Here is a 14,100-nt window from a genome sequence, read left to right as displayed (position 1 = left end):
CTGGAGTCATAACAGTAGGAACTTAGCAGCTATGTAAGCTGTCCGATCCAGAGCAGTCGTCCTCACTTCACCGAGGACCAGTCCTGCTGAAGTCGACGGGGGGAGGTGTCTGCAGAGGGTTCTGCAATATTCCACGATTTAAGCAGTTTCGCTCCTTCATCTGCAGTAGAAATAGAGACAGTAGAGCCATCTTGGGGAATCAGCAGCTTGGTAGGGAAGCCCCAACGATATGGGATATCAGCCTTTTTGAGGGCCGCAGTGATCGGGTGAAATGATCGTCGTTTGTAGAGGGTGGCTGCAGACAAGTCACCGAAGAGTTGAAGTCCTTGAAGGGCTGAAGATGTGTCAGACGTCGGTCTTGATGCTTTCAGTAAGGCCTCTTTAACGTGAAAGTAGTGCATCTTCATTAGGACGTCTCTAGGGGCATCGCCTGGGGCCGCTCTGGCCGTCAGCAACCAGTGTATTCGATCAATAAGGAAGTCTGCAGATGGAGACTTAGGTAATAGAGCTTTAAATAGGGCCACGGCGTAATCGTGCAGACTGCTGTGTGACACCGACTCGGGGACTCAGCGTAATTTAAGATTGCTGCGACGCGATCTGTCCTCCAGATCTGTGACTTTGTCCCGCAAAAGCTTCACCTCCGCCTCTAATGCATCATGAGAGTCCAGTAGGCCGTTATGGGACCCCACGACTTCCTCCATTTTAGTTTCCAAATGGTCAGTGCGGCCACCCAGGTCATCTATAGATTGTTGGAATGCCGTTAATGTGGTACGGAACTCAGCCGCCACCTCTTCCTTAAAGCGAGACAAAAGTAGCTTCATAGTGCCCACAGTGAGAGCCTCTCCATCTCCAACCCTGTCCAGGCTCGTAGCAGCTATAGATGTAGAAGGGGGCACCTCCAGGGAGGGAGGAGTCTGAGGGACTGCGTCTTTTGTAGAGGTCCAGGCGCCTTTAGTGCCAGACATTTTCGGAGATGACTTGAAAAATGAAAGCTGCTGTGCAGGCTTTGATGGTTTGCTACGTCTAGAAGGCATAATAAGGCCCAGAGGAAGATAGCTCAACGGTTCCAAACACGTAAGATGGAAAAATCTGAAGGCTCCACTGTCTCAGGGACTATCAAGACATCACGTAGATAATGGCAGGGGTAGGAGATAACTCTCGTATTACATTGGCATGAGCAAGGCTGTCAGGGCTATGAGGCTAGCCATCCTCTTTTGCGCACAAAAGAACCACTGGGGGGAGCTCCAGCCCCCGCTCCCCAAGCACCCCAGGGGCACTCAGGTTAGGACAGCAGGCTATAGAAGATCAGGGCCCCCCAAAGGAATATTATAACTTGAGGAAGAAGAATTCCCGGCAACTCCAGGTGCAGATATAGGGGTGCAGCCCATCCAGAAGGAAGGATTCCAGCCAGAGGAGGGATGTGTCGGTAGGGCTGGGGACCGGGTCCGTCGTATTTGCCCCTACGGCTGTGTTGTTATGGGCTTCCACCCTCAGCCCCCGTATCTAATGTAAAATAGCTGAAGGCCGCAGGAGGCTGTGTCGACCTCCTGAGCTGCCCAGCGAGTCACCCACAGCCGTGGGTGGACTCACAGAGGGGCAGGGGTGTTACGGGTCCTCCGAGTGTCCAAAGGTGAGCCAGTAGGGGGGAGGGGGGTCTTCATCGCCCACAGGGGGCAGTTCTCACCCCAGGGTGCGGGAAAGCGCTGTTGTCGGGTCCCAGGTATACGGGGGGCATCCGCAGCGAGAGCCGCTGAGCTTCTGACAGGCAGTGGGGGGGGCCGCGGCCGGGCCAGCGGTCTGCCCGCAGCAGCGCGAGACGGGCGCCCGGCAGGAATTCATGGGGAGGAGATGGCGCAGTCACCTTGTTGGAGCCGGGGTAGCAAGCCGCGTTCACCCGGACGTCTCCTCCGCGCTGCCGCTGAGTCTCTCCACGTCATTCAGTACCTAAGATGGCCGCCGCCCGGGCCCCGGAGTGCGCGGCCCCGCCCCGATCTGGTCCCGGAATACTCCCGCTGGTCAGTAAGGAGCACTGGGCAGGCTGTAGAGGTGTCTCAGCAGGAGCAGGGTCCAGGCGGGCTCCTCAGACGTCCCGGGAGGGTAAACCACACGGCTGGGTGTATGTGTAGAAATTGAGGCCCCGGCTTCAGGGCAAGGAGTAGGCCGCAATCCGTGGGAGCCAGGAAACCGGCTCCCCGACTCCGCAGCACCGACTCACCGCCTGCTCTACTAGTATAGAACGGTGACCAGAGCACATAGGGTCGGTAATAAGCGTAAGGAGGCTAGTTTATTGTTCAGAAACTCCCAGATCCCTGGGAGCTCATATGAAGTGCAGCTTGCTCAGTCAGCCTCCAGGCCACGCCCCCTGTACTGTCGGATCTTAAGCATACCTAACTTACAATAAAGAATATGGATGTAAACTTATCAAGGTATCTTTAAGCTGAGCTCCGTACCGGTACTCACTGGTTAATGCGTCCTCCGTCTGCGCATAAAGGTATCTTTATTTAATCAGCATTCATGATAAAACGCCCATATAAAAAAAGGGATTTATTGGATAAAAACAAATATAAATTTACAAAAAACTGGAGTATTGACCGCGAGGAAAGAGGGCCACCAGAAAGAGGAACATGCACGACCAGCTAACATCCAGTCCAAATGGCCTGGTACCAAAGGAACTAAAATGAAATAAATTGTTAAGGTCGTACCTTTCCTCAATCGTGCAGAGAACAGTCCAAGCGGGCAAACAACTCCTTCCATCCAACGCGTTTCGAGTGAATTCTCTTTATCAAGGCTCGTAATCCATTCAAAGTTACACATATTTATAGTAAATAAACGAGTGTCCTGGTATTACATCACTTCCGGTTCCGGAATTGACCGGAAGTGCGGGTCCGTAATGAAAAAGTGTCCTTATAGAGTATTTAGATGTAGTGAAATTGGTGTCTGCACGTCCCTAAAATGTGGTGACCTTTCTTATTTCAATAGCGGTAACGGGGAGGTTGTAATTAGCGATATCCAGCGAATTTTGGCTGCGACCAGAAGTGGCCTCCAAGCATCATGGGAAATGTAGTTTACATGAAAAAGCGGAAGTCCCATAGACCGATGTAATCGGCGCTTTGTTGCAGGATTGGGCTGCGACCGGAAGTAGCCTTCGGGCATCATGGGGGATGTAGTCTCCATGCCAGAAAGGAAGTCTCATACAAAGCTGTGATCAGCGCTGTATTACAGAAATATGCCACAATAGGAAATGACCTTAAAGCATCCTGGGTACTGTAGTTCCTGTTGGTGATGAAGATTCTGCTTAATGTTCTCCATATTAAAAGCTGGAAACCGTGGTTTTTCTCTGTAGTTTTAATCAAATAAAAATAGTTCCCCTTTCATATTATGGAGTGGGTATTATTTGAACTGAAAAAAGAAAAACATGGATTAAAAATTGAAATATTAATAAAATAATAAAACAATAATAGTCGAATAATGACACAGGGTTCAATTAGAATTTATCCTAAACAAAAACGATGATGATTTAAAATGCAGTGATTTTGGAAGGATTCCTTTTAATTATTTTGTTTAGAGGAACCATTTGAGTTCAAAGTCATGATTGAGTCCATACGGACTTAATGTCTTTAATTCAAAGATGGTGCGCATTTCAGTTTGTGCCAGTTTCTTTTCTATATTTTTATCTTTCCATGTTGTCTTAATGTGTTTTAAACCTACAAATCTCTTAATGTGGTTTGTGGAGCAACTATGAACATTTTTAAAGTGATTAGAAAGATGATGCGTAGTTAATCCTTTTTTTAATATTTCTTAAATGTTCTGAAATTCGCGTTTTTAATGGTCTGGTGGTTCTTCCCACATAGGTGAGACCACAAGAACATTCCACTAAGTAAAACATATTGGATGTGTTAGGGAGAGGCAGCAGGAAGTTCAATTTCCAAGGAGCGCCCCTTACATTCTACGAAATCCTTTTTGTTCAAAACATCCCTGTCACCGTCTGCAGTATCAGAATCGGTATCATCCTGCATGATCTGTGCAAGAGCACGTTTATGTGAATATACAGCGGGGAGCCCTGATGTACCAGCACTGGGCCAGGCTGCCATAGAGTTCTGTAAAGCCTGAGTTGCAGATTCATTTTGTGCAACCCTATTTGAAATCTGAGAAATCATAGATTTGATAGAGGAAAACCACTCAGGCTCCCTTGCTGGAAACTGTGCTAAACCAGTGCAATCCTGATTGCATGGAATGGGATCATCCTGAGAGGACATATCCTCTGCAGCATATGACACAGAGTCCCTGGACATTGCTTAATGGAGACCACAGACACTCCACACACACACACAGGGGAGGACAGACAGAGTTTCACCCCCAAGAATGGCAAGAGAGACACAGAGATTGGAGCCAACCCACGCACAGCGCTTTTAATATAAAGGGAGACCCCCTATCAGCGCAGAGTGTGCACCTTAATAGGTTACACAGTCGTTTTGCAGCCTCTTCCCCCTTCTACAACCCCCTGGTACCGTGAGAGATAGCTGGAGTTGCTGTGGAAGGACTTGCTCTTCACTGACAGCGTTGTGCAGCAGGAAAATGGCGCTGAACGCTGCTGGGTCCGCTCTGAGGAGAAGCTCCACCCCCAAAATGGCGCTGTCTTCCCGCTCTTCATAGGATTATACTGGCCTGAGGATTTATGCTGGCTGAGATCCGCAGACCCCGACAGGCTGTTTGACCAGTGTAGGGTGTAGGCGCTGGCTCAGGGCGCCCCTCACAGCGCCGCACTATGTACCGCTGAGCCTCCAGAGCGCAGTTAATACTGCGCTCCTACCCTGATCCCACCATCTTCACACCAGCTCCCCGCTTGCTAGGGGGGTCGGTGACTCACTCGCCACCGATCTTCAGCTCTGTAAGGGGGTGGTGGAATGCTGCTGGGGTGAGCAATCCCCTGTGGCGGGGAACGATCTATCCCCTCAGGAGCTCAGTGTCCTGTCAGTGAAGATAGTGGCTCAGACCCCGCAGGGCGGACACTACTCCCTCCATTAGTCCCACGAAGCAGGGAGGCTGTTGCCAGCAGCCTCCCTGTAAAATAATAAACTCTAAAATAAACTTTACTAGAAAAACTCTGAAGAGCTCCTCTAGCTGTGACCGGCTCCTCTGGGCACATTTTCTAAACTGAGTCTGGTGGGAGGGGCATAGAGGGAATAGCCAGACCACACTCTCAAACTCTTAAAGTGCCAATGGCTACTGGCGGACCCGTCTATACCCCATGGTACTAATGTGGACCCCAGCATCCTCTAGGACGTAAGAGAAATTCATGTTCTTCACCTAATTCACTCATAAAAACTCCAGACGATTTCGGAGCGGTTTTTGGTGTAAAAAATCATCAGTTAAGTGGTTAAGTAGACCAATATAAGACTGGTAGTTATTGACAGTCTGACGCCGTTTGGGGGCGGTGATGCCCTCCATTTGTAAAATCACAGGCGCAACACCAGCATTTAGGGGGGAGGGAATAGGCCAGGATCTCCGTCCAAGGAAGCAGTACCAATAGCTAATCTGAATTAGGCCCCAGGTGCAGTCCGCACCCCCGTAGTGATGTTCCTGGCTATATGAACTTAGAACTGATTATTATTAATCATGCATGCACACAACACAGGTACACATAGCACACCTGCCTAACATAGTTATACAACACAACACAACACACCTATGCATCCATTTAAATACCTAGCTCTGAGCAGACGCCTGTGCTGCATTGTGCCATTGTCTGGGGAGGATTTGCAAAACTGTTATATTGCTAAACGCTGGGTCCTTCGTGCTGCTGTACATTATTTACTGCGCCCCGTAAAGCTGTTCGTGATTGGATAACTGTCAATGGGATTTATTTACAAAGTGTCGGGGAGTAAAACCCAGGTGCTTTCTATTGTGTTTATGCCTGAAATTAATCATAGCCCCTATACATTGTGGGCATAAACACGATCAGAAACGCAGCATTTTACACATTTTAGTAAGTAAACCCCAATGTGTTTAAGAGAAGATTTATCAAATTTCTAAAGAGAACAAGAGCAGATGCTGCCCCTAGCAACCAATCAGATTCTAGCAATCATTTACATCATAGAATGTTACCTAGAATCTGAGGTGCAACACCTCCATTTGTCCTCTGTGGAAGGTTTGATTAATCTCCCTTAAGTGTTCATTATTTTGAAACACTCTAACAAAAAGGAAAGAGCAAGGGGTTGTTTTTAATGGGCGCACATGTAAGAGAAAAAGTTTCTTAATAAAATGTAACCTTTATTATTCATAATATAAAAATGTTCTAATCTGTGGGGAAGATACTGTGAAATATGGAGGTTAAAATGAAACTAATTAACTAACATACACAAATTGTGTGAATAAGTTAGAAACTGTGAGAATACAGATGTTTAAAAAGTGTGGTCCACTATTAGGTCCCTTATATTATTTGGTGTTATCCTGTAACCAAATGAGGAAAGTCTGAAGACTACAGAATAGAAGCCAATATAATAATCGGTGTAAAGGTAGTAATAACTTCAACTCAATAGACAGTATGCCCCTAGATCAGGGTATTAAATATTCTCTGCCTAAAATTGGCCTATGATTACTGTCTGTGCATATGCTGGTATACTAGATCAGGGTATAAAATATTATCCGCCTAATATTTGCCTATGATTACTGTCTCTGTATATGCTGGTATACTAGATCAGGGTATTAAATATTATCCGCCTAATATTGGCCTATGATTACTGTCTGTGTATATGCTGGTATACTAGATCAGGGTATAAAATATTATCCGCCTAATATTGGCCTATGATTACTGTTTGTGTAGCATGAATGTCGCCTTATGCTGGTATTTTTCTATATCACTGTATATTGATTAATAAAGTATACATTTTATCAGTGATTGTGTTCTTTTGTTTATTCATTCCACCTATCCTCAGTTATAAGTACAGTTGAGTCATTACAGCAATGAAATTGTGGTTTTGTATAACTATGCTGTAACCCAGGGGTGGGCAATTATTTCAGCTGGGGGGCCGCTTAACACTTCCAGCGAATATTCGAGGGCCACACACAAAATACTCAAAAAGAGTCCCCTTTTTACACATTACGGCAGACAGCGTGCCCTTTTTTACACAATACGGCAGACAGCGTCCCTCTTTTTACACATTACGGTAGACAGCGTCCCTCTTTTTACACATTACGGCAGACAGCGTGCCCTTTTTTACACATTACGGCACACAGCGTCCCTCTTTTTACACATTACGGCAGACAGCGTCCCTCTTTTTACACATTACGGCAGACAGCGTCCCCTTTTTACACATTACGGCAGACAGTGTGCTCTTTTTACACATTACGGCAGACATCGTCCCCCTTTTTTACACATTACGGCAGACATCGTCCCCCTTTTTTACACATTACGGCAGACATCGTCCCCCTTTTTACACATTACGGCAGACAGCATCCCCCATTTTTACACATTACGGCAGACAGCATCCCCCATTTTTACACATTAAGGCAGACAGTCCCTACCCCCCTTTCCTCCCCTCCCCTAAACCCATATTGCAGTTTTTAATCCCCCTCCCTCCCCACCCCTAAACCTATATGGCAGCTTAAGCACTGATCCAGGGGTTGGCTGGACAGGGGGTTTACCTGTTTGTCACCGTGACAAACGATCCCCGCTGTCCGAAGATCCGCGCTGCTGCTGGCCGGAGTCACCACTGATGTGGCCTCTCCTGCTCCGGCTCGCTGCCCGCCGCTTCTCCTCACTGGCCACCGCTTAATCTCCTCCTCACAGGCCGCCGCTCCTGGTCACTGCAGTGCCCGCTCCCCGTGCCGCCCAGCTAACAGAGGAAATCCCGGTCAGCTGACTCTGTGACGTGACCGGGATTTCCTCAGCGGCGCCGCGTCTGAGAGCAGTGCAATGACAAGCGGCCTGTCGGGCCGCTTGTCATTGCACTCTGGTGGGGCACAGCGGGCCAGGCAGGATCGGTCCGCGGGCCACATCCGGCCCGCGGGCCGCCTGTTGCCCACCCCTACTGTAACCGCAACAAATGTATCAATATTCTTGCTATATAACAGTACAAAGTAACTATTGTTACTGATTAGCAACAACTGCTGCCTCTGATACTTCTGCTGGTAGTTTAATAATATAGTCAGCTTATTTTACTCTAAAGGGTTTTATCAAATGAAGTCGGAACTACCGTCTAGTTGGAAAGACGGCAGTTTTCAACTTTTTTAGGTCAAATCATTATTTTACCTATTCAATGGAGCTGCCGTCTTTCCGACTTATCAGCAATTCCGACTTGTCGGAAAACACATGGATCGGCGGACTAGTCGCAGATCCACGTGTTTTGTCGGATTTGCGGCAAATTCCGACTGGTTTTAGTCCCGTTTTCGACAATGTCAATCCGACTTTAAATAAAGGTGGATTGGCATCGTCGAAAATGGGAAAAACCAGTCGGATTTGACCGCAAATTGAATACTGCACTGTCAGATGCTCATACATTGATTAGACCCCATAATGAAATCTCTTACTAACATCATAGAGCAGATTTTGCATCCAGATATACATTCCATATACCTATCCAAATGCTGTCAGACACGTGTATTTACTAATAATATCATCTAATATCAAAAAGGTCTTGGATAAGTATATTGTATCAATGAGTGCTGATGTGCGTCAGAGGATATGGCTGATGAGCTTATATCTCCTTCGAAATATACATAATTATGAATAGAGAAGTGGTGGCACACTATCTGCACCTTCAGCAATTGCATCTGTAATATTACTATACTGTGATGTAGAGAAGAAAAGATACAATGTGATACTGTGTCCATGGATTTATGTTTTATATTTAATATTTATTATTAATTATACCTTTATTTATGTATAACTTATCTCTGTCTCAAGCCTAAAAAAATCCAGGAACATAAAACTAGTATTGGTGATATTCTGAATACTATGTATTATAATCACTAATAGGGGTATATGTACTAAGCGGTTTTTCTCATCTGTATTTCTGATTCTGAGAAACCAATCCTGGTTTTGTATCTAATATTATTGGCTTTCTAAATCCCGTGGCCAGAACAGCTGACAAACGGAAGCTTTGAAAAGCCGCCGCTTAGTAAATATTCCCCCTAGTGTCTCTTTATCACATTACATAGAGCAATGTGTGAGCGGCTGGTATCTAAATCTGAACAGGTTACTCTGCTGTAACCCTGACTCCTGTTATAAGATTAATCCTTATAAAGTTCTCATCCAAGATCACACTCAGCCCAAATTTAGGATGAATGAGCCCCTATATGTACAGAGAAGATGCTGTGATACAGGTGGGAGCTGTGTGCAGGTGACCAGGAAGCGGTGACATCATCACTGTAGGACATGGCATGTGCCGCTGAGATGACAGTTATTTTTCAAACTGGATGTGACGGCTGGAGAGGACGCAGTAGCAGAGACTTCCCCAGTTGGATTGGCCATCGATATCCTTTGTGTTTTATGCAAAATTCATTCATAATATACAGAAAATATATTCTTAATTTATTTAGCTATTATATTATTTCTTCTTTATTAATAATTCCTAGAAATCTACATATATAGAAGTTTACCACAGTTTTAAGTATTTTATAAAACATACCTACAGTAATTTATATATTTCAATCACATATATACTTGTTTTTTAACAATTAGAATTAAATGAGATTTAATTATTTAAGTGACCTTATTATTAATTATCTTATTTAGTAGTATAATAGTATTGTAGCACAGATATTATTTATAACTCATAATAGATTTAATTTTAGCAATTAGACTTTGTATATTTATTGTTATTGAAAGTAAGTTTAGTGCTTTTTTACATCTCTCTTATTTATTGTAGAAGTAAGTGAGCAGGATCCATGGACAGCAGGTGAGCAGCGAGTGTTGTGTAGTGAGACCCAGTATGTACTATATAGGGAGAGACAGGATATGATTGGGGAAGAGATGCAGAATGTCTGTTAATGATAAGTTTATATTATTACTACAAATAACGTATTGACAGGTAGTTTTAATTGTTAAAATGGGGCTAAGTTTAGAGACAAAACACCCTGATGTCCCGGCCTCAGCCCTGAGTTTATTATACAGTATTTCATCTTCTGCCAATAGGTCAGTTGTACTAATTGTCATCAATAAAATATGATGTATTGAGGACTATTAACATATGGAAAGTATAGATAAAATGAATGTAATTCAGCGTATCACAACTTTATACCAATGTTTAACAGACAGCGTTAGGTGACAGTAATAAAGATTATACTAGACGGGGTACAGAAGTGACTATAGCTGAGATGCAGTAAGACTGAGACACAATGTACAGAAATGGAGGTGTAATTCTGTTACATATATCTTCCTCCCATCAAGGTCATCTCCCGGTCCTTCCACCTCTTCCCAGTACCACCAGTGGAAGAGGAAGAGAGGGACATGCGGACAGTATGGAGAAGAGCAGTAAGTGGACTATTTTATCTTACAGATACACAGTAAAAGTACTTATACATTATATAGATAGTGTTACAGGGTAATATTACACATATTGCTAATAACATCTGTAACACAGTAATTCCCCCTGTGCTGGAGATGACAGTGTCCTTCTACATGAGACATACATGGGCCTCTTTCTGCAGTGCCCTGACGGCTGCCTGAAGTGACAGAATGACAATAAATAGGGCTATAAATGGGTGTGTTGTCACCAAATTAGGGTGGATGATATAAAAGTTGGGCAGATATCTGTCTCTGCATAGATATTATATAATAATCACACATTGTGCAGAAAACAGTAACACATAACAGATCTGTACTGCGATACGTCATCCTGTAGCATCTACTAAACTGTGATTTCTCTTTCCCCTCCCAGCTCATCATCTGGATCTCCAAGCCCCTGCAAATGGAGAAGAGGACGGATCATCAGCGAGGTGAAGGCTCCCTTCCTGCAGCGGAAGGAGTGGGTGGCTTTTTATGACATCCTGGGTAAGCCATACTGCTCATATCACTGTATCTGATGTAAATGTATTGTCACAGCCTATCTCCCCTTTTATTCATAGTTATAGGGACAACACTGGCCAACCCCTGTAAGTAATAATGTTCTAGAGAGCTGTAAATGTGTTGTCTATCTGTGGACATCCTCTGGTATATAGGGAATGATCAGCTCAGGGACTCCTGTCCTGATCCCATAAGCCTGTTCCCTGGATGGTGCAGCAACCTATTTCCCTGCAGTGATCAGAGTATTACTGACTGTCCATCCATAGATCTTCCATAGAGCACCGATTAACAGCTGGGGACAGAGAGTTCTCCACTACCATGAGCAGATGTGAAAGTCAGGTCTCATGTTCCGTCAGTACGAGGCAATGGAGTCCCTATATACTATATGGGGGACATGTATTATTAAGCAGGAGGTTATTACACTGCTGACAGCCTCTTTAGGTTCATAGTAAAAATAGGATTTTGATAACCTACCGGTAAATACTTTTCTCGTAGTCCGTATAGGATGCTGGGGTCTATTTTAGTACCATGGGGTATAGACGGTTCCGCAGGAGCCTTCGGCACTTCAAGACCTTTCAACTAGTGTGAACTGGCTCCTCCCTCTATGCCCCTCCTCCATACCTCAGTATAGGAACTGTGCCCGAGGAGACGGACAACTTCAAGAGAAGAATTTACATTAACTAGGGCGAGATACACACCAGCCCACACTCTACAGACATACCGCCTAACATGGCCATAACATAACCCATGCCAACGAGCATGCACAACGTAACAGCCAACAGCTGGAAGAAAACATAACACATGAGAACTGTGTAAAACAATATAAATGTAAGTTTTGCATGAAAAAATGAGCACTGGGTGGGTGCCCAGCATCCTCTACGAACTATGAGAAAAGGATTTACCGGTAGGTTATCAAAATCCTATTTTCTCTTACGTCCTAGAGGATGCTGGGGTCCATTTTAGTACCATGGGGATGTACCAAAGCTCCCAGTATGGCAGGAAAGTGCTAATGTTCCTGTAACACTGACTGACCAAATTGAAGGTCGTCAGCCGCCAAGGTGTCAAACTTGTAAAACTTAGCAAACGTGTTTGCACCTGACCAAGTAGCTGCTCCGCAAATCTGCAACGCCGAAACACCCCGGACAGCCGTCCAGGACGAACCCACTTTCCTCGTAGAGTGGGCCTTTACCAAAGTCGGTATCGGTAATCCTGCCTTGGAATGAGCATGCTGAATCGTACCTCTGATCCAGCGAGCAATAGTCTGCTTAGAAGCACGACACCCAATCTTGTTGGTGTCATAAAGGACAAACAAGGCCTCTGTTTTCCTTAACCGAGCCGTTCTTGTCACATAAGTCCTCAGGGCCCTGACGACATCCAAGGACTTTGAAACGGCTGAGGTGTCAGAAGCCACTGGCACCACCACAGGTTGGTTGATATGGAAAGAAGGCACAACCTTCGGAAGAAAATGCTGACGCGTCCGCAGTTCAGCTCTATCTTCTTGAAAAATCAAATAAGGACTCTTGTGAGATAGAGCCCCCAATTCAGACACACGTCTGCCTGATGCCAAGGCCAACAGCATGACCACTTTCCAAGTGAGAAACTTCAACTCCACCTCTTGCAGTGGTTCAAACCAGTCCGATTTAAGGAACTGCAACACCACATTAAGATCCCATGGTGCCGCAGGAGGCACAAAAGGAGGTTGGATACGCAGAACACCTTTCACGAACGTCTGAACCTCAGGAAGGGAAGCCAAATGTTTCTGGAAGAAAATGGACAAGGCCGAAATTTGGACCTTGATAGACCCTAATCTCAAGCCAGCATCCACACCCGCCTGTAGAAATAGGAGAAGCCGTCCTAATTTAAACTCCACCGCAGGAGACTTCCTGGATTCACACCAAGAGACATATTTTCTCCAAATACGATGGTAATGCTTGGATGTTACCCTTTTCCTTGCCAGAATAATTGTGGGAATGACTGCATTGGGAATACCCTTACGGGCTAGGATCTGGCGTTCAACAGCCATGCCGTCAAACGTAGTCGTGGTAAGTCTTGATAAACTAACGGCCCTTCAGAAGCAGGTCCTTGCGAAGAGGAAGAGGCCAAGGGTCTTCCAGGAGTAACTCCTGAAGGTCCGGATACCAAGCCCTCCTTGGCCAGTCTGGAACAATGAGAATAGTCCGAACCCTCGTTCTTTTGATGATCTTTAGAACTCTTGGAATTAGAGGAAGTGTAGGGAACAGATACACTGACTGGAATACCCACTGGGTCACCAAGGCATCCACTGCTATTGCCTGTGGGTCTCTCGACCTGGAACAGTATGTCGGAAGCTTCTTGTGGAGACGAGATGCCATCATGTCTACTTGAGGAACACCCCAATGACTTGTTACCTCCGCAAAGACTTCTTGGTGGAGGCCCCATTCCCCTGGATGGAGGTCGTGTCTGCTGAGGAAGTCTGCTTCCCAGTTGTCCACTCCCGGAATGAAGATTGCTGATAGAGCTCTTGCGTGTCTTTCTGCCCAGAGGAGTATTTTTGTCACCTCTGCCATTGCCGCTCTGCTTTTTGTTCCTCCCTGACGGTTTATGTGAGCTACTGCTGTCACATTGTCCGACTGGATCTGTATTGGTAGATCCAGAAGAAGATGCGTTGCTCGCTGAAGGCAGTTGTAAATGGCTCTGAACTCTAGAATGTTTATGTGAAGAAGCGTTTCTTGACTTGACCATCTTCCTTGGAAGCTTTCCCCTTGTTTGACTGCTCCCCAACCTCGGAGACTTGCATCCGTGGTCACCAGGACCCAGTTTTGAATCCCGAACCTGCATCCTTCCAATAGGTGAGATGTTTGCAGCCACCACAGGAGTGAAATCCTGGCCTTCGTCGACAGTATAATTCTCTGATGCATGTGTAGATGCGATCGGGACCACTTGTCCAGTACGTCCCACTGGAACACCCTGGCATGGAATCGGCCAAATTGTAGAGCCTCGTAGGCCGCTACCATCTTCCCAGCTGGCGGATGCATTGATGAACTGACACGCATGCTGGCTTCAGAACTTGTTTGACCATCGCCTGGATCTCCAGAGCCTTCTCCAAAGGAAGGAAA

General features: G+C 45.7%; 1 long non-coding RNA gene across 1 annotated transcript; it reads left to right on the top strand.

Annotated features, from left to right (window-relative positions):
- The first annotated feature begins 9,808 nt into the window (after nucleotides 1–9,808).
- Nucleotides 9,809–10,981, top strand: LOC134943746 (uncharacterized). The gene is made up of 3 exons (XR_010181720.1): nucleotides 9,809–9,899; nucleotides 10,391–10,474; nucleotides 10,881–10,981. It is a non-coding gene; the product is annotated as an uncharacterized LOC134943746 (long non-coding RNA).
- Nucleotides 10,982–14,100: the final 3,119 nt, after the last annotated feature.

This window comes from Pseudophryne corroboree, chromosome 7 (genome assembly GCF_028390025.1).
Source record: "Pseudophryne corroboree isolate aPseCor3 chromosome 7, aPseCor3.hap2, whole genome shotgun sequence".
In the NCBI taxonomy this organism is placed as follows: Eukaryota; Metazoa; Chordata; class Amphibia; order Anura; family Myobatrachidae; genus Pseudophryne; species Pseudophryne corroboree.
Note: the sequence above shows the minus strand (reverse complement) of the source record. Positions and strands in the feature narration are given on the sequence as shown.